The following is a 20396-nucleotide window of genomic DNA, read 5'->3' on the forward strand; positions in this document are numbered from 1 at the left end:
CTACCTACACATACAATTTGGGGGGGGGGGGTACCAAATTACTTTATTTGAAGAATGGTACAAATTAAAGAAGTTAAGTAGATGTTTTGGTACAACTTATAGAAAAGGTAAAGGTAACCCCAACATGCATGCACTGCCTTGGTGACCAGGGAAGTCACCCTTGTGGCTATGGGAAGACAGCCTAAGGCTTAGCTTTCACTATCACTGTTTCCCAAGGTGTGCTTGTCAAAGAGATACTCTGCCATGCCAGATTCGGGAGCCCCCATCTTGAGCAGGTTGGTTACGTGGTCACCCAATTCTTTGATGGATTTCACCTGCTCATTCAGGTAATGAGTCTCAATGAAGTCACACAAATGGGGGTCACTTTTATCAGTGGCCAGTTTGTGCAGTTCCAGTAGTGACTGATTCACGCTCTTTTCCAAATGTAATGCACACTCCATTGCGTTCAGCCCGTTCTCCCAATCATCACGGTCTGGTTTCTTGATATCCTGAAGGAAGATTCCGCCACCTCGTTGGTTCTGCAGCTTCATCAGTTTCTCAGCATGTTCCCTCTCCTCATGAGATTGGTGAAGAAAATATTTGGCGAAGTTCTGCAAAGCCACATCATCGCGGCCAAAGTAAAGACATGGACAGGTAGACGTAGGAGGCGTAGAGCTCCAGGTTGATCTGGCGGTTGATGGCGGCCTCCGAGTCCTGGTGGTAGTTCTGGCGCACCTGCGAGGGGGACGCGGTCATCATGGCGGCGGCTGAGAAAAGGCGGCGGCGAGTGGCGGTGAGCAGCAGCGGGGGCCTTTGAGCGGTCCGAGGGCGCAACGAAGAAATGTCGGACGGCTGGCTCTGAACGGCCGGCCCGGGTGGGGTACGAGTGTCGGGTTCCATCCAAGCACTGTTGAAGCAGGAAACCGCGGTGACTCTCGGCGGAGACTCCTACACATACAATTTTTAAACAAAACCAAAAAATGCCCTGACTAGAACACAAAGGAGAAAAAGTAGAATTTATAATAAAATAATGTATATGCCAGTATGCTCAGACACAGCCATACCAAAAGATTAATGAAGCAGTCAATGCATCTACATGTGAAATCTATGGAAAGTTGACATCTACTAACAAATTAAGGTGTGTTGTATTGACGATCCAAATGCCAAAAGCAACACGGCCATTGGGCAATGTGGTTTTCCAAAATGCAGAACATCTCTTGATAAAGTTTGAAACAAATCAAGTATACTCTTCCTTCCATTTGTAGTTGTTTTAGTTATGGAAAATTCAGCCTATTTTTAAACCATACAAAAGATAAGGTAATGTAAAATGTTATTAGGTTCTAGACTCATAATTATAAACAAGTTTTCACCTACCCAAGCGACAGGTGAGGCAATCAAAAGTTATGCAGAGGAATGAAACCCACAGTGAATGTCATCCTCAATGGGGAAAAGCTGAAAGCCTTTCCCTTAAGATCAGGAACATGACAAGGATGCCCACTGTCACCACTACTGTTCAACATAGTACTAGAAATCCTAGCAACAGCAATCAGACAACAGAAAGAAATAAAAGGTATTCAAATTAGCAAAGAAGTTAAACTCTCTCTCTTCACAGATGACATGACACTTTATGTGGAAAATCCAAAAGACTCCACCCCCAAATTACTAGAACTCATACAGCAATTCAGTAATGTGGCAGGATACAAAATCAATGCACAGAAATCAGTTGCTTTCTCATACACTAACAATGCAACTGTAGAAAGAGAAATTAGAGAAATGATTCCATTTACAATAGCACCAAAAACCGTAAGAAGTAAAAGATCTATACTCTAGGAACTACAGAACACTCATGAAAGAAATTGAAGAAGACACAGAAAGATGGAAAAACATTCCTTGTTCATGGATCGAAAGAATAAACATTGTTAAAATGTCTATGCTACCCAGAGCAATCTATACCTTCAATGCCATCCCAATCAAAATTCCAATGACTTTTTTCAAAGTGTTAGAACAAACAATCCTAAAATTTGTATGGAATCAGAAAAGACCCCGAATCGCCAAGGAAATGTTAAAAAAGAAAAACAAAGTTGGGGGCATCATGTTGCCTGATTTCAAGCTATATTATAAAGCAGTGATCACCAAGACAGCATGGTACTGCCACAAAAACAGACAGACCAATGGAACAGAATAAAGAGCCCAGATATGGACCCTCAACTCTATGGTCAAATAATCGTCGACAAAGCAGGAAAAAATATGCAATGGAAAAAAGACAGTCTCTTCAATAATGGTGCTGGGAAAATTGGACAGCTATATAGAGAAGAATGAAACCTGACCATTCTCTAACACCATACACAAAGATAAACTCAAAATGGATGAAAGACCTCAATGTGAGACAGGAATCCATCAAAGTCCTAGAGGAGAACATAGGCAGTAACCTCTTTGACATCGGCTACAGCAACTTCTTTCAAGATACATCTCCAAAAGCTAGCGAAACAAAAGCAAAAATGAACTTTTGGGACTTCATCAAGATAAAAACTTCTGCACAGCAATGGAAACAGTCAACTAAACAAAGAGGCAACCCACAGAACGGGAGAAGATATTTGCAAATGGCATTATAGGTAAAGGGCTGATATCCAAGATCTATAAAGAACTTCTCAAACTCAACACCCAAAAAACAAATAACCCAGTCAAAAAATGGGAGAAGACAGGAATAGACACTTCTCCAAAGAAGACACACAAGTGGCTTAGAGACACATGAAAAAATGTTCATCATTAGCCATCAGGGAAATTCAAATCAAAACCACATTGAGATACCACCTTACACCAGTTAGAATGGCAAAAATTGACAAGACAAGAAACAACAAATGTTGGAGAGGTTGTGGAGAAAGGGGAACCCTCTTACACTGTTGGTGGGAATGCAAGTTGGTACAGCCACTTTGGAAAACAGTGTGGAGATTCCTCAAAAGATTAAAAATAGAGCTACCCTATGACCCAGCAATTGCACTACTGGGTATTTACCCCAAAGACACAGATGTAGTGAAAAGGGCCATATGCACTCCAATGTTCATAGCAGCAATGTCCACAATAGCCAAACTGTGGAAAGAGCTGAGATGCCCTTCAACAGATGAACGGATAAAGATGTGGTCCATATATACAATGGAACATTACTCAGCCATCAGAAAGGATGAATACCCAACGTTTACACCAACGTGGATGGGACTGGAGGAGATTATGCTAAGTGAAATAAGTCAGAAGAGAAAGTCAATTATCATATGGTTTCACTTATTTGTGGAACATAAGGAATGGCATGGAGGACATTAGGAGAAGGAAGGGAAAAATGAAGGGGGGGAAATTGGGGGATGGAGGGATGGGTTAGCCCGGTGATGGGTATTAAGGAGGGCACGTACTGCATGGAGCACTGGGTGTTATACAAAAACAATGAATCATGGAACACTACATCAAAAACTAATGATGTATTATATGGTGACTAACATAACATAATAAAATTAAAGAAAAAAGTTATGCAGAATATCAAACAATTCTTCCTTGTGCAGGACTGTCCTACAAATTGCAACTTTCTAATATCCCTAGCCTTTGCCCATCAGCATCCTCTCAGACAACCAAAATACCCCTCAATTTTCCAAAATGCTCTCTAGGGGACAGTATCATTCCTACTGGTGATAAGCTATACTCTTCATGTACTTCAAAAAGTACATTTCAATAGAAATCTCACTTTAAAGTTCAATTTCTCAGATTTAGCTCTCACATCAGAAGAGTGGAAACATGTCTGAATTTTGGGGTCATACCTGGGTTTAAATCTTATTTCACCACTACCTACCTGGATGACCTTGAGCAATCCCTTAACCTCTCTAAACAGAAACTTTTCTCCTATAGAAAGGAGAAAATGATGTCTTTACAGAAGAGCCACTAATGTAACTCAACCGAACTCAGTAATGTCTTGATTGTCCATAAACTAATCTGGCATTTCTCCCAGGTTCCCATTTGCTGGTTAATGGGGAAAGAATTAACTGTATGTCCAATGCAGTTTAAATTTAATCCAATCTGATAATTTCAACAATCTCTTTGGGCAGTGTTGAGAATCTCTAGGGGAAAAATATGTTGAGGCTCTCAACAGGGCCAGTTTCATAGATCTGAGACCTGTGCAGTTGCACAGTCTTACTCTTAGAAGGACCCCACACCTGGTTTAATGCTCTGTTGCAGCCTTAAAATTCTTAATTTTTTTAACAAGGGGCTTATATTTTTATTTTGCACTGGGCCCAGAAAATTATGTAGTCAATGCTGGCCCTCAACAGCTGCCTCCTTCCCCTGTTTCTCTCCCTGAGATGACATCTGAATATCTGAGAAGGAATATCATGATGGGTCTTTACAACCCTGAGAGAAGAGCCTCCTAGGCTCATGGGGGTCACTGGCATGCATTAGGAAGTTACTATTGATCTCAAGACAACAACCATTATTCATTGGGGGCCTCTTGCTTGGTCAGGACCAAGTAACACTTCTAACACCTCTGCATAGCTCAGCTTCACCCCTACTATGTTGGCTACAGACTGTGGAGTGACTACTCTGATCCTCACCCAGTCTACTGGCCTGTCTGTACACCTGCCTTGACAGGGCAGGGTTGGCAGGTGGTGCCTTGGAAGGCCTACCAGCTCTCCTCACATCATCTACGAAACATGGAATTGGAAGCAGCATAGGAAAACAAAGCCATAGGATCTCCTGTCTGTGGTGCATAGCTAAGTTGTTGTGGTCATACCCCCAAGCTGGTACAAGTGAACAGGACAAAAGTGAGCTTTCTACGGCCCCCAACTTGGAAATGGGCAATATCTTTCCTCTTTGTTCTATTATTCTCATTTCCCCCAAGCCATGGGGGAAAATTACAAGACACAAATCACTACCTTCTCTTTCTATTCCATTCTACAGTCTCCTTGGCCAAAAAAGGTACATGTATGAGGGAGGGAGGTCTTTACTTTCCTAACATCATATCCTCCTACTTCTTGATGCTAATCTTGTGAAGCCTTAAGTGTGTATAAGGGTGTCCTCTGTATTCAATGAATGGCCCTCTACGATCTGGATCTTCTGGGCTCAGCTAGTGATGTGCTAAATGGGAAATAAAGTAATTAAGCAAACCCCCTATCTGCACAACACCTGGCTAAGAGGTCAAGAGTTCACTTCTCCTTCTCTACTATAGTAAACCTCATGGCTCTCCCATAGAACCTTTGCAATAAAACATGATGTAAGAAGGAAATTCAAATGCATCCATTTAACATTTGCAAAAACATTAAACCAAGAACATTTGTTTTGCAGGTCAGTTTCAAGTTTTGGTTTTTAGGTCCCTTCCCTTTCAAGAACGCTACCTTTTTCTTTTGCAATTCTTGAGTTTATACAATATCCAAAGCAATCAGAAAGAGAGCCTGCACATGACTATTCAGGGATGGAATTAGCTCTGCTCTAAACCTCCTGCCTGGATCCCAGCTCTATACCTTTCCCTGAATGGCCCACTAGGCCCTTAGACTCAGCATCTCCACAATTGAATCCATTCACCTTTTCCCAAAACTAGCTTTCCTTCCTTTTTTTTTTTTTCAGCAGTAGCAAATGAGGTTAAAACAGCAGCTCCCAACCTTTCCCGGCTCACAGCATCCTTAGTGTCTTGTTAATTTTTTCACAGTGCCCCTAGACCAAAAGAAATACTTAATAGTTTCATTTCCTAGGGAGTCAGGTCCAAACAACTTTGTAAGTATGCATGCCCCAGCAATTTGAATAATAATACACATATACTTTTACATATTTTAAAATATTTTATTTCATCCTTGAATAACTACATTTACTTAATAATAAGAACTTTGCACCTTCTGGCACTGTACCACTTCTGCAATCTTGGAATCAAATTGGGCACCACCACCCTCACTCCCTGTTCTGCAGTAATTTTCATGTTGTACTTGCTTTTTATCACAGCAACCACCAAAAACCAAGCTTTGCAAAGATACAACAGCACCAAAAGGAATGTATCATTATGATGTCGACACTGTGGACTACGTCTAGCTCATCGTTTGCATGATGTCCAACAGTCATGGAGTATAATTATGTTTCCCTGGAAATTTTTAAATGTCCCACAACACGCCCTGAGGTGTTCCAGACATCTCAGCCAGTTTGGGAACTGCAGGGTTAGAATAGCAGTTTGGAGCATGCTATAATAAACCATTGCAGTCATGACCCAGATGAATTACAACTCTGTACTCATGCACTAGAGCGAGTGTGATTTAGTTTTGCCAATGGGACATCAGTAAATGTAACAGAGGCAGAGTTTGAAAATTACCTGTGCTCTGGAATTTGCCCTCTCTTGCTGCTGGAAGCCCTTCTGGCCACTGTATGAGCCACCTGGGCCAGCCCCCCTTGGAGATAAAAGATCTTATGTAGAGAGGCCCCAGTCATCTCAGCCACCCCAGATACCTGAGGAAAACCTAGACCATCCATCTCTAGCCAAGCTGACTCAGACGAAAAGAGCTGCCCACTGAGCTACAGAATCATAAAACATAATGAAACTTTCTTTTTAAACCACTACGTTTGGGGTGTTTTTTAGGTAGCCAAACTAACTGATAGAATGTTAAAGAAATTGCATTTTATACTTTAGGTGATGGAAAACCAATAAAATAATCACTTTCTTAAGTTGACTAGAGGGGCACCTGAGTGGCTTAGTCAGTTGAGCGTCCAACTCTTGGTTTCAGCTCAAGTCATGATCTCAAGCCCCACCTCAGGCTCTGCACTCAGCGGGGAGTCTGAGATTCTTTCTCTCTCATTCTCCCACTCCCTCCTCCAGCTCGTGTGTGCTCCAGTATGCACGTGCACTCTCTAAGTAAATAAATAAACCTTTCAAAAAATTAAGTTGAACAGAGTTAAAATGAATGAACATGATCATTCAATTGTCTCCTCAGAATTCTCTTACAAATAGCTTGTGATTTCCAGTCTTACAGCCTCAGGAGTAGAACCTGAAATTCATAAACATTTCAATTTTATTATAAACAAGATTAGAATATTGACTTCATTTGTTGAACCACAGTTTCTACAATTATAATGTAAGTGATCATTAATCTATGAGGAAGCCTGTTTGTCAAGGAAAATATGAATTTTAATTGGATTGTCAAAAAGGTGAATGGATATCTTGTAAAATACAAGAATGGCCCATTCAACCATAGTTCTGATTACTGACCACTTTAACCACAGTGGCTGAAACCCAACAGCAAACCCAAAACCAAATGAAAATGGCCTCACAGCGGCAGAAATGTGTCTGTCACAAGATACTAAATCTTAATGCTAATCAGAGCCCTTACGAAACAAATGCTAATTCAGCATAGCAGGGTCTCAACCAGAGCACACAGACCATCGATGGAACAGTTTTCAGCGGGGGAAGTAGGCCAACCATCTAAAAAACACAGGTGTGACCTTAAAAGTACAACCAGGAGCTGCTCTTCAAGACTACATGGCTTAATGTAGTCAGAGAACATCACCATTCTACAGCACAATAAAATGTTTTTTATAAGGATGAGACTGAGTCATCAAGAAAATGCTGAATGTTTATGAAAATAAATTGAAAGCCCTTCAGTAAGATATCCATTAAAAATGATTTTAAAAAAATAGTAGGGGCGCCTGGGTGGTTCAGTCATTAAGCATCTGCCTTGGGCTCAGGTCGTGATCCCAGGGTCCTGGGATCAAGCCCCACATCGGGCTCCCTGCTCGGCGGGAAGCCTACTTCTCCCTCTCCCACTCCCCCTGCTTGTGTTCCCTCTCTTTGCTGTGTCTCTCTGTCAAATAAATAAATAAATCTTGAAAAAGAAAAAGAAAAAGAATATAGGCTCTTAAAGGAGTAGATGTTAGCTATCTAGAAACTTTACTCATTTGGAAAATTCCAATTCCCAGGAACCATTACAAATGATGATTTTGGCATCTCCATAAATTAGAGGTAATTCTGTGCATCATCTCACTCTGGACTTGGTATTATCCACAGTTTTATTCTCTTGAGTAGGAGAATCCTCCCAACCCCCAACAGCACGAGGATGACTGAGGCACTGGTTCTCCTCAGACAACAGCTTCAGCTTCCTGAGCAGGAGACAGAACAGGGAAGTAGAGGAACAAGATGACACTATTGCCTCATTTGGGCCCACAGGTGAGCCCCTTTTTGACCAGGTAAGGCTCTGCCGAGAAAGTAGGAGGGTGAAGCCAGTAGCCACAGATAACCAGTGGCCAGGCATCCTATGAGGGGTGTCTATGTAACAAAGGTGTCCAGCTGGGAAAAGCTGACCCAATTCCAGATTTCCTGCTCACCCCATCAGGGAAACTCCCTGTGAAACAAAAGAAGGGAAAGCACACACCAGCCACCCATAAACACGGAAAACACAGCCATAAGTACAGCCTATACAGAGGCAAAAATGCAATTAATCTCTTTGTATGTAGTTACAGAAGCTTTAGAAAATATAGGGGTAGAAAGAGAGGAAAAGAGCTGTGTACATACATATATAATAAGTGTGTTCATATGCAAAATGCTATATTAGAATCTTCTTCATTTATCAGTATATAAATCAACAGAATTATTTTGAATCGCTGCATCATTTCCAACTTTACAGCCATATCCTTTTAATCAATCCCAAGTTCTGGATATCCAAATTCTATTTTGTTGTTGTTCTTATTTCTTGGGGTGTCAGGAAGCTCTGGTTCAATACTAACTGATCACTAGAGAGGAGTCAGACAGATAGAAATCAAAATATCAGCCTTATTTTTTATAAGCCTTATTTTTTATATATTTATAAAAGTTGGATGGAGGACATGCATCAGGGGTGCAACCCAATGAGATTCCCACCACAGTATCTGGAGTTCAAGAGTTTCCTAGACAGACACAGGTAGAGCTGGAAAACTTCCCCAGTGTGGGGAGGCCTTCCCCATAAAAGCTGCACTTGGCAGAGAGCCAATGAGGACAGATGTTCTGCAGGCAGAGTGATTGGAAGTGCCAGAACAGAAGCAGCAGAACCTGAGCACAACCAAGCAAGTTGCTCCTCTTCCCCTGGAGTGGAGCGTGCAGTGGATTCCAGAAGGTTTCCAGAAATGTCTGTCCCTCCACACAGAAACCAGGCAAAAGCAGGTTACCCACCCAATGCCATTTCAAAAACAAAGCTGCAACAAATATGCTTAAAGGTATACCATTCTGCATTTGTCCTATTATTTTCCTAGAACAAATTCCCACAAGTGGGATTCCCAAGTCAAAGCTAAAAGCATTTTTAAAGGCTTTCACACACACTATCAAATTGCAGAGAAGACTACAAATCTACACTCCCAATAGCAATGAACGAAAATACCCACTTCTTCACACCTTTTGCTATTGAAATAGATTAAAATGGTATCTCATTATTGTGCTGGTTTGCATTTTGTTACTAGTAAGGCTAAAATTTTTCCATATATTTATTGGCCATTTTAATTTTTTCTTTTCTGACTCCTTTGATATGCCTTTGCCCATTTCTTTAGTGAGATTTTATTCATTTGTAAGATGCAAAAATATTTACGCAAGTCACTCTTTTTAATCTTACAGTTGTGATGCATTGGATAGCAGTTAGAGTCATAAGTTTAACAAAGCATGATACTGATGTTGAGAGTGATCATTTCCATATTTATTAAAACTTTTCCTCATATCAAATCAAGAACCTATTTGAAGAAGGGACAGGTTTTTGGAAAAGGTCAACACCTACAGCCCACAGAAGTGCTTAGATTTAATATCCTCTGATACTTAGTCCACACAATGACATTTTCATTTCAAACTTTAAGAAACCTAATTATTGATCCAGAAATTTAAAAATTAAAAAAAAAATTAACAGATGTACTTTATTTCAAGCATATTCAGTACATGGAAAATTTGAAATTTTAAAGAAAAAAAACCCTCAGAGTGTTACTTGTTCTTTATTAAAAGATTGCCATGAGAAACATCAGGTATAAACTACTGACTAAGGCAAGGTCCACTGTTAAAATGATTGAACTTGGGGAAGCTGGGTGGCTCAGTCGGTTAAGCATCTGACTTCGGCTCAGGTCAGGATCTTAGGGTCCTGGAATCAAGCCCCTGCCTCCAGCTCTGTGCTCAGCAGGGAATCTGCTTGTCCCTCTCCCTCTGCCCCTCCCTCTGCTTGTGCTCTCATGCTAATAAATAAATAAAATCTTTAAAAAAAAAATGATTGAGGGGCACCTGAGTGGCTCAGTAGTTTAAGCATCTGCCTTTAGCTCCAGTCATGATCCCAGGGTCCTGGGATCAAGTTCCACATCGGGCCCCCTGCCCAGCAGGGAATCTGCTTCTCCCTCTACCCCTCCCCCTGCTCATGATCTCACTCTCTCATGCTCTCTCTCAAATAAATAAATAAAAACTTTAAAAAAAAAAAAAGATTGAACTCATACAGACATTTTAGAATTAACAGGTAGTTCCTAGGATTTTGGTCCATAATTTCCCAAGGATAGCTACTTCATGTTTTTTGGTAATACAATTAACCACTGACAAACAGAATACTCTTCAAAGAACTTTTAATGCATTATTCAATATTTTTGTTACTTAAATCCCAGTTAGGGGGCACCTGGGAGGCTTAGTTGGTTAAGGTTAAATATCAGACTCTTGATTTCACTCAGGTCGTGATCAAAGGTCATGGGATCAAGTCCCACCTAGGGCTGTGCACTCAGCCACTCAGCATGGAGTCTGCTTATCCCTCTCCCTCTGCTCCTCCCCCTGTTCCTCACCCCCCCACCCATTCATGCTCACCCATGTGCTAAATTTTTTTTAATTCAACACATTGTATATTAATTTCAGGTGTGCAATATAGTGATTTGGCACATCCATACTTCACCTGGTGCTCATCACAAGTGCACTCCTTAATCCCCATCACCTATTTCACCCACCCCCCACCCACCTCCCCCTCTGAAAACCATCAGTTTGTTCTCTATAGTTAAGAGTGTTTTTTGGTTTGCCTCTTTTTTCTCCCCTTTGCTCAATTGTTTTGTTTCTTAACCTCCACATATAAGCGAAATCATATGGTATTTGTCTTTCTCTGGCTGACTTACTTCACTTAACATAATGCTCTCTAGCTCCATCCATGTTGTTGCAAGTGGCAAGATTTCATTCTTTTTATGGCTGAGTAATATTCCCTTGTATATATACACCACATCTTTATTCATTCATCAATCAGTGGACACTTGGGCTGTTGCCATAATTTGGCTATTGTAGATAATGTTGCTAAAAACATCAGGGTGAATGTATCTCTTTGAAATAGTATTTTTGTATTCTTTGAGTAAATAACCAGTAGTGTGATTGCTGGATCATAGGGTAGTTCTATTTTTAACTTTTTGAGGAAACTTAATACTGTTTTCCACAAGTGACTGCACCAGTTTGCATTCCCATCAACAGTGCAAGAGGGTTACCCTTTCCCCACATCCTCACCAATCTGTTGTTTCTTGTGTTGATTTTAGCCATTCTGACAGGTATGAGGTAATATCCCATTATAGTTTTGATTTGTATTTCCCAGATGATCAGGGATGTTGAGCATATTTTCATGTGTCTGTTGGCCATCTAGATGCCCGCTTTGGAGAAATGTCTGCTCTTGTCTTCTGCCCATTTTTTAATTGGATTTTCATTTTTGGGTGTTGAGTTTTATAAGTTCTTTATAGATTCTTTATAGATTTATAAGTTCTTTATAGATCTATAGATTTATAGATTATATATAAAACTATATATATATAGTTTTATAAGTTCTTTATAGATTTATAAGTTCTTTATAGATTCTTTATAGATTCTTTATAGATACTAACCTTTTATCTGATATCATTTGCAAGTATCTTCTCCCATTCCATAGGTTGCCTTTTAGTTTTGTTGATTGTTTCCTTCACTGTGCAAAAGCTTTTTATTTTGATGAAGTCCCAATAGTTTATTTTTGCTTTTTTTCCCCTTGCCTCAGGAGACATATCTAGAAAGAAGTTGCTACTGCTGATGTCAAAGTGGTTACTGCCTGTGTTCTCTAGGATTTTTATGGTTTCAGGTCTCACATTTAGGTCTTTAATCCATTTTGAATTTTTGTGTATAAGAAAGTGGTCCAGTTTCATTCTTTTGCATGTTGCTGTCCAGTTTTCCCAAAACCATTTGTTGAGGAGGCTATCTTTTCCCCATTGGACACTCTTTCCCGCTGTTGAAGATTAATTGACCATATAGTTGTGAGTTTCAATATCTGTAAGAGGTCTTAAAGTAATGGATGTTGAGCAAATAGTAGTAAACTATGCCTTAACCAAAAAATGTCCTTATTCATTCTTTCTGTTAAGAAAATTTCCATTCTTAAAAATGAAACAAGACAAAGCAGAGAGGGAGACAAACCGTAACAGACTCTTAATCATAGGAAACAAACTGAGGGTTGCCGGATGGGAGGGAGGTAGAGGGATGCAGTAACGGAGTGATAGACATTGGGGAGGGTATGTGTTATAATGAGCACTGGGTATTATGTAAGACTGATGAATCACACACCTGTACCCCTGAAACAAATAATACATTATGTTAATTAATTGAATTAAATTTTTTTTTTAAATTTCCAGTTTTTGAATTTCTATTAACAGCAACATACATACTTTGAAATCTACCAAATCACTAACCTTCAGAATTCTAAAATTCTTGCTATTATGCATTGTCCCAAAATATTCCATCATCTTTATCTCTCTCCATAGAGTATAACAATACCTGTTAGAGCCCTCATCACTCACCATTAATTCAATAAACATTTTTGAGAACTTGCTGACAAACATTCTTAAAAACTTAGTCAGTGCTGGGCACCTGGGTGGCTCAGTTGGTTAAGTGACTGCCTTCGGCTCAGGTCATGATCCTGGAGTCCCAGGATCGAGTCCCACATCGGGCTCCCTCCTCGGCGGGGAGTCTGCTTCTCCCTCTGACCCTCTTCCCTCTCGTGCTATCTCTCATTCTCTCTCTCAAATAAATAAATAAAATCTTAAAAAAAAAAAAAAAACTTAGTCAGTGCTACATTAGGAACTAAGGATACAAGGACAGGTAAAACAGTTCCTACCCTCAAGCAAAACATGGTCTAGAGTTTATAGTCTAGCAGGGAAGAGTGTCTATAGTGTATAGCGGGGGAGACAGAAAAAGAGAATTCACTGTGGTATAATCAAGCACTGACACTGAGACAGCCCAAGGGAACCATCACTGAGGCTGAGGCAATCCGAGGTGGCTGCCAGGAGGGAGTGATGAGTCACTGAGTCCTGTAGAATGAGGAGGTTCTAGCCAGGGAAAGAGAAAAAGGGTGATTCAGTTATGGTGATTCAGATTCACAGGCAGGATGGGGCACAACAAGGAGAACTAGTAGTATAGGAGTTCAGTGCAGAACAAACATAGAGTTGGGGTGGGCACTGGCAATGGAGAGAGACTGCACTACAGAAGGAATATATCTTTACATCTCAATGAATGCTGACAAAAGTTGATGAGGAAAGGACTATTCTCACCCTCCTCCCCCATTTTACAATTAAAGAAACAGAAGCCCAGTTAAGATTAAGTGACTTGCCCAAGGTCATATATTGTAGAAGTGGATAAAATTCCAACTTAGAAATTCTGATTCCAGAGCCTATGCTCATCTGCTAATCATGAATGGATTGTATGCTATGCTAAGGAATCTGAATTTTACCAAAGGTCATGGGAGGCTAACAATTTTAGGCAGGAGAATGATAGGGTCCATTTTGCCTTTTAAAAGGATGACCCAGAGGCGCCTGGGTGGCTCAGTCATTAAGTGTCTGCCTTTGGCTCAGGTCATGATCCCAGGGTCCTGGGATCGAGCCCCGCGTCAGGCTCCCTGCTCAGCGGGAAGCCTGCTTCTCCCTCTCCCACTCCCCCTGCTTGTGTTCCCTCTCTGTCTCTGTCAAATAAATAAAATCTTTAAAAATTAAAAATATAAAAATAAATAAAAGGATGACCCAAGTTACTGAAGGAAGCGGGACTAGACCTGAGATGGAACTGTGTACAGTTCTGCATGTTGTTCCCTGAACAACTCTAGGGAGAGCCATTAAGCCTGGTCTATGAATGGCACCTGTGAAGTTGCACAGTGCACAACCTACATGACCATATTTGATGTAATCACAAGTTAGGAGGCTACTACAGTAATCCAGACATAAAATGTATGAGCGATTAAACTACAAAGAACAATGGCAGAAAAGGGAATGGTTTATAATGCAGAAATAATGATGTAGAATCAAGAGGAGTTAGTGGCTGGTCGGATGAAGATAGTGACACAGAGAGAAAAAGAAAATGGTTTTATTCTGTCTAAGTTGGAACTACATTTTTTCACCTTCTTCCCTGTTTGGTTCTGGGTTAGAAACTTGCACATGATTTGGAAAGTGAAATGAAGCAGCACACTTTATGCTCTAAAGGTCATCATGGTTAGAGGTGAGGAGAAAGAGATGCAGAGAAGCAAAGAGGTGCCAATCTGTATTTGCTCTTCCCACTCTGCACCCTCCTCTGCCTCCAAGGTCCAGCTGTTCTTCCCATCTGCTTGCCCTGCTGACCAACAGCAACCCATGACCAGATACCCAACTGCAAACTCACAGAGGCAACCACAAGGACCAGATCACAGCCCTGCACAGACCTCCACCATCCTCTTTATGGACCTTTCAGCAGATACCCCTCAAGCTCTGTCCACCAGGCCAGGGCTTCAGGAGGATTGCCTAGTGACCTCCCTGCTCCACCAACTCTCCTCTCCTCTCCTCCCTTCCCACCTACTTCTCCAGCTTCAGTTCCTGATCCCAGCAGGCTTTTTCATAGCAATTGAATAGATTAGTCTGAAATTCATATAGAGCTGCAAAGAACATATAATAGTCAAAAGAGCTTTGGAAAATAAAGTCAGAGGATGTCAAGACTTATTATAAAGGAATCTATCACAGAGCTGTAAAGATGGACACCCAAATTACACAGTAACAAAACCTGTGGTAAACTTGCCTGGGATAACTTGGAAAGCAGACCACATGCCCACTGAGACTGTAACTCTAGGGGACGTGGTTGGCAGGAGAATAACTGTGGGCTCACTTTTACTTTGTATGTCAAGCAAAGTATTATAAGAAATGAGCTCAGGAAATAATTGGCCAGTTTGCAAGCAGCAATTGAGTGTCCAGAAATTGGTGATCTGACTAGGAAGGCTATATGAAAACTATTAGAGCCCAAATTTTCAGACAATTTTGCAAAAAAACATTTGAACACAAAAGCCCACTGAAACCTAGCTTTGCTACTTTCACTGGGGCTAACAAAGTTAGTTGTGGTGGGGTTTGGGTGTGAGGGCCCTGACTGAAGACGTAGGACTGTCTCCCACTGTCCCTGACACCACTGCGAGACTTCCATCCACTCATCATTAGAGGAAACACAGTCCTGATGCAAAGGAACGTGGATCAGAGTACAAGTATTCAAGGGCCATGCCACCCTCTAGGAGCTGTGGACAATGCAGCAGCAGCAGCAAACTCCCAAAGTGCTCCTGCAACAAGATGGAAAAGGGCCTTGCCTTCATCTCTGAGAGGTTCCCATCCAGATGAACTCCATGCCTAAAGGATGTGCGGAAAATCCAAGCTTCAGAAATATATGTAATTCCTCTTGGAACTGGGCTTCTAACAACTTTAATGCATGCCAACAAAAGCACTGTAAATCGGGCTTTTTCTAAGAAAAAGTGCCCAAAGATTTACTACACTTGGTTACTAGTATTCTTAACTGGATCTTCTTCTGCTCTCTTTCATTTTCAGTCACTTTATTACAATTTAATCTTTGTAAACCCTATTTTGGGTCATTCAAGCTTCTGGGAAGTACTTTGGATTATTGGAAATACAGTCTTCCTTCTGAAAGTCTTTTTCATAGCCTTGAAATGCCTTATTTTATTGGTACCTTCTTTCATTATGCCTTCTAAATCCAAGGATTACTGGTATGCATTCTTAGAAGAATTGTGTCAGTATAAATTAATTTTGTTCCCATATCTGTTTGGTTCCATTACCTTATTAACCACAGGGAGTTTGGTAATATAACTAGAATCTTGGGATGTTACTAGCTTTATTCTACTTCGTTTTAAAGTTTGTTTGTTTGGCTTTTTTTTTTTTTTTGGAAATATGAGGACTTTCAGACAGGTTTTGTGAATATTTTTTACATGACGAAGCCACAAAGTTACTCGTTCAGATGATATCTGACCAATATGTCAAGCAGAATTTCCTAAGATTATTTTTCCCATCCGTCAGCATATATTTCCCAAAGAATGCACTACCTCATGGTTTCATCAAGAGAATGTCCAATAGTCAGAGCTATGATTTCAAACCACATAACCAAATGGAAAGATGGGGCTACTTCATCACACCTTCAAACATACTTAAGTCCTATGAACTATTAAGATCACAAAATAGTAATTGCATTTGGTTACAATGACTATTACTAAAGTCACTGGGATAGATTTCTTTGCTAAAAATTAGAAAAATATTTCCAGCGGTGCCTGGGGTGGTTCAGTCAGTTAAGCGTCTTTTTTTTTTTTTTTTTAATCTATTTGACAGACAGATGGCGAGAGCAGGAACACAAGCAGGGGGAGTGGGAGAGGGAAAGGCAGGCTTCCCAGTGAGCAGGGAGCAGGGCTCGATCCCAGGACCATGACCTGAGCCGAAGGCAGATGCTTAATGACTGAGCCACCCAGGTACCCCTAAGTGTCTGATTCTTGATTTTGACTCAGGTCATGATCTTAGAGTCATGAGATGGAGCCCTGTGTCTGGCTCCACATTCAGTGGGAAGTCTGCTTGAGATTCTCTCTTCCTACTTATCAAACTCAACATCCAAAGAACAAATAATCCAATCAAGAAATGGGCAGAAGACATGAACAGACATTTTTCCAAAGAACACATCCAAATGGCCAACAGACACATGAAAAAGTGCTCAACATCGCTCGGCATCAGGGAAATCCAAATCAAAACCTCAATGAGATACCACCTCACACCCGTCAGAATGGCTAATATTAACAAGTCAGGAAACGACAGATGTTGGCGGGGATGCAGAGAAAGGGGAACCCTCCTACACTGTTGGTGGGAATGCAAGCTGGTGCAACCACTCTGGAAAACAGTATGGAGGTTCCTCAAAAAGTTGAAAATAGAGCTACCATACGATCCAGCAATTGCACTACTGGATATTTACCACAAAGATACAAATGTAGGGATCCGAAGGGGTATGTGCACCCCATTGTTTATAGCAGCAATGTCCACAATAGCCAAACCGTGGAAAGAGCCAAGATGTCCATTGACAGAGGAATGGATAAAGAAGATGTGGTATATATACACAATGGAATATTATGCAGCCATCAAAAGGAATGAGATCTTGCCATTTGCAATAACGTGGATGGAACTGGAGGGTGTTATGCTGAGTGAACTAAGTCAATCAGAGAAAGACATGTATCATATGACCTCACTGATATGAGGAATTCTTAATCTCAGGAAACAAACTGAGTGTTGCTGGAGTGGTGGGGGGTGGGAGGGCTGGGTGATAGACATTGGGGAGGGTATGTGCTATGGTGAGCGCTGTGAATTGTGCAAGACTCTTGAATCACAGATCTGTACTTCTGAAACAAATAATGCAACATATGTTAAGAAAAAAGAAAAAGAAGAAGATAGCAGGAGGGGAAGAATGAAGGGGAGTAAGTCGGAGGGGGAGACGAACCATGAGAGATGATGGACTCTGAAAAACAAACAGGGCTCTAGAGGGGAGGAGGGTGGGGGGATGGGTTAGTCTGGTGATGGGTATTAAAGAGGGCACATTCTGCATGGAGCACTGGGTGTTATGCACAAACAATGAATCATGGAACACTACATCAAGAACTAATGATGTAATGTATGGTGATTAACAATAAAAAATTTAAAAAAAAAAGATTCTCTCTTCCTCTCCCTCTGCCCCTCCCCATCACACTCTCTAAAATAAATCTTTAAAAAAAAAAGTTTCCAAACATTTTTGGAGCACAAGATTTAAGTATTTCATTTTTTTAAAAGATTTTATTTGTCAGAGAGAGTACAAGCACAGGGAGTGGCAGGCAGAGGGAGAAGCAGGCTCCCCGCTGAGCAAAGGCAGATGCTTAACCGACTGAGCCATACAGGCGTCTGAAGTATTTCATTTTTTTAATTCAAATGACTGAAAGAACACTGTTTTTAAAAATATGTAGGGGCGCCTGGGTGGCTCAGTTGGTTAAGCGACTGCCTTCGGCTCAGGTCATGATCCTGGAGTCCCGGGATCGAGTCCCGCATCGGGCTCCCTGCTCAGCAGGGGGTCTGCTTCTCCCTCTGACCTTCCTCTCTCTCATGCTCTCTACCATTCTCTCTCTCTCTCTCAATAAATAAATAAAATCTTTAAAAAAAAAATAAAAAATAAAAATATGTAAACAATATTCAACCTAATATCTATGTGAACATTTATTCTATTCTAATTACTTGACATATGATTGTACTATAAAACTGTAAGTGTATTTTCTTACTAATGTTATTGAAAACAGCAACTGGATAGCTAAACAGAATTAGTGGTTTCACTCCCCCTGCTTGTGTTCCCTCTCTCGCTGTGTCTCTCTCTGTCAAATAAATAAATAAAATCTTAAAAAAAAAAAAAGAATTAGTGGTTTCAGAGGAATTCGGGTACTCTTTTCTGACAATGTTCAAACTAAGGAATATTTTTTATAATAAAATATATCTTTATCCAAAATCTCAAAAATTCTTAAAATTTTCATAAAATTTGTATTTTTAAGTGAAAGTTCTACATGTTATATTTTACCTATAAAAAGATTTTCTAAGTGAATATTAATTTACTGAGGATGATATATTTTAATATTACTCTTTGAAATATGATTAGCAATCAATAAGAGTAATATGAATTGTTTGAAATTTTCAGTGTTATTACAAAGATTACATTAATGGTATGGCCTCACCCAAACCTATTGGCTTCAGGGTAGCCACCATTAAATTGAAAAGGAAGGGCTTGGGAACAAAAAAGCAAATAAATAAGACTTGAGAATGACATCGAGGCAAAACTTTGGGTATATTTACTGGCACATGGAACTGACTAGATGCTACCAGATCGAAAGCCTTCTAAGTTTCTGAGTGAATTGTACTGCCAAATAAACATAATCCCAACGTGAAAAAGCCCTGGACTACTTGAGCATTAAAACAATCCTCAGGACCTCACACTTGCACAAGCAGGACGCAGGCTGTGAAAGTTGTATAGCCTTCAAGAAAAATACACTCCCAAATGTCCTCTTCAGGTGTGGCCATGGAAAAGAGGACATGGAAGACCCTTCCAGAGGGTGGACCAAGGGCCATGGACAAGGGAGTTCCACCAGGACAGCAAAATCAGAATCTAATCAAGGAACTCCCCACCCCACCTTATGAAGGCAGGATACCTTCACAATGCCTGTTCAGGATTTTATATATACTAGCAAAACTAGAAATTGCCAAGAGACTTGCATTCTTCTGTTTTCCAAAAGAGAGGTGGGGGGAGTTGCTTGTTTTTTAGCGTTATCCTGCCCCTGATTCACCACTGTACCCTGAGAGAGAGAAAGGATGAACCACCTTTTTATTGACAGATTGCCACAAGAGGCCCCATCCAGACACTATGTCCATCATCTGAAGATCTGAACTTTGTGCCACTTCACTGACTTCATAGGTCTTTGGGTTGCCTATGAGAAATGGGTATGTTCTATGAAAGAAAGGAAGAATGGAATAATTTGCAACTGGAAGGAAATACTGTGGAGGATACTGGTTAGCAAGTCATCAAAAACCGTTTCCTTTTTCTCCTGGGGCACTGCTAGATTATGCTTACCAGTCTCCATCGTGGCTAGACATGGCCATGTGTCAGTTCTGACCAATAAAATGTGAGAAGTAACATCAGTTGCTTCCTGGCCTGTTTGGCCCCCTGACTCTTGACCCTCATGCCTTTTCCCTTCCAGCTGGCTAGACTGGAGATGATGAGGACAACATTTGGAGTCGTGGTATGAACCTGGGGGAGCCACAGGATGGAAGAAACCTGGATCCCTGAAAACATGTGGAGAAAGGACATCCTCTAGGAGCGATTGTATTCCACACTTATCTGAGCAAAAATAAGTATGATTTAATCATATTAAGCCCCTGAGGATGGGAAGTTTATTTGCTACAATCACTAACGTATATACAGCAGAGGGAACACCACAAAGATAGGAGGATTGAAAGAGATGACAGAGGGGCGCCTGGGTGGCTCAGTCGTTAAGCGTCTGCCTTCAGCTCAGGTCATGATCTCAGGGTCCTGGGATCGAGCCCCGCATCGGGGTCCCTGCTCAGCAGGAAGCCTTCCTCTCCCTGTCCCACTCTCCCTTCTTGTGTTCCCTCTCTCGCTGTGT

At 40.9% G+C, this 20396-nt stretch overlaps 2 pseudogenes; one reads left to right on the forward strand and one right to left on the reverse strand.

The window, feature by feature from the left end:
• Window positions 1-84: 84 nt before the first annotated feature.
• LOC114208379 (ferritin heavy chain pseudogene) lies at window positions 85-761 on the reverse strand (annotated as a pseudogene).
• On the forward strand, window positions 737-16400 carry LOC114208380 (E3 ubiquitin-protein ligase RNFT1 pseudogene; annotated as a pseudogene).
• Window positions 16401-20396: the final 3996 nt, after the last annotated feature.

Source organism: Eumetopias jubatus, unplaced genomic scaffold (genome assembly GCF_037043125.1).
Source record: "Eumetopias jubatus isolate StellerSeaLion01/CBP00866 unplaced genomic scaffold, mEumJub1_p1.0 scaffold_4, whole genome shotgun sequence".
NCBI lineage: Eukaryota > Metazoa > Chordata > Mammalia > Carnivora > Otariidae > Eumetopias > Eumetopias jubatus.